Below are 1,488 nucleotides of genomic sequence, written 5' to 3'. Positions count from 1 at the left end.
AAACTCAAGAATTAATTACCAGTCTCTTCTAACAGTTTCAGCATCTGGCTTGCAATGTCTCTTTCCTTCTCATACCAGGTTAGGTTTTCCATCTCTTTAAGAATGTTAATGAGGTCTGGATCTGAGTTGCATAATATATGTAGATTGCTTTGTGTAGTATAGACATTTGTGTACTGCTAAGTCTTCCTATCCATAAGCATGACTTGTTCTTCCATTTATATAAATTTCATTTTCTTTCATGCAGTAGAGTTTTGAAGTTTTCTTTGTATAAGTCTCTTGTATATTTGGTTAGGTTTATTCTTAACATTGTACCTTTTTGGTAGCTGTTGTAAAGGACAGCCTTCCGCCTTCTCTCTGAACAGACACTTGACACTCCCAACCACAGACACCACTTGCCCTGATGCCACAGGCCTGCGGTGGCAAAGGCACAGATGCCAAGTACCAAGAGTCAATTCAAAAGGGACGGACTGGCTGGTACAAGGTGTCCAAATGCATGGGTCCTTAGGGTCGGCCCAGGAGGCCGCACAGTTGAGCCAGTGAGTGATCTTGGAACTTTTGGCCCAGCCTAGGGCAGGGAGGGTGACAGACAGTACAGGAGCACCACAGATAACCAGAAGCTCAAGTCCTGTGGGTGGGCCTGACTCAGGACTCTTTCCCTCCCATGATGCGTCAGGGCCACAGTCACCAGCTACGGATATGCTCGGGCAATGGAGTATTCTTTCCTTGATTTTTGGAAGTTTGATTATGCAATGTCTTGGTGACTTTCTTTTAATGTGTACCATATATGGGGTTCATTAAGCTCCTTGGGTGGATATATTTTCTTCTATTGTACATAGATATATTTACACTACAGTAGAGATGGTTTCTGCCATTACATCAATAGTTCTCTCTATTTAAAAAAATTTTAACCTCCTCTTGTTCAAGAATTCCAATCATAAATACAATTTTCCTCTTTATTATGTCCCATACAGTTCTTAGGCTTTTTTAACCCTTTATTCTGATGTTTCCTCAACAAACTTAAGTCAGAGATTTGTCCTCTAATTTGCCATTCACTTCTCCTCCTTTATCCTTCCAGTGAGTTATCTTTCTCTGAAATTTAGTGTTAATCTTTTGGATCTTTAATTACAATTTGTTTGTTTGGTTTTTAATGGTTTCTAATTGTCTTCTTAAGAAATTACTTTACTGGGAGCTTCTACAGCTCTTATAACAATCCATACATACCTCCATTGTGTCAAGCACATTTGTACATATGTTGTCATCATCATTTTCAAAACATTTTCTTTCTACTTGAGCCCTTGGTAACAACTCCTCATTATTTTATCCCTCTCTCCCTCATGAGGCCTTGATAACTTGTAAATTATATTTTTTCATGTCTTACACCAATTGCTGTCTCCTTTCACTTTTCTTTTGTTTGTCTCCCTTGGGGGTATTAATACATTGATCATTGTGATTGGTTCCCTCTTCTCCCCTTACCTTCCCCCTACCCTC

General features: G+C 39.4%; 1 pseudogene; it reads right to left on the bottom strand.

Moving 5' to 3' along the window:
• The window catches only part of LOC101654676, a 1,501-nt pseudogene extending 1,409 nt beyond the window's left edge, over positions 1 to 92 (bottom strand).
• Between the last annotated feature and the right edge of the window lie 1,396 nt (positions 93 to 1,488).

Source organism: Echinops telfairi, unplaced genomic scaffold, assembly GCF_000313985.2.
Source record: "Echinops telfairi isolate 266 unplaced genomic scaffold, ASM31398v2 ScPeMD7_7439;HRSCAF=8477, whole genome shotgun sequence".
NCBI classification, from domain to species: Eukaryota; Metazoa; Chordata; class Mammalia; order Afrosoricida; family Tenrecidae; genus Echinops; species Echinops telfairi.
This window is presented reverse-complemented; position numbering and strand designations above follow the sequence as displayed.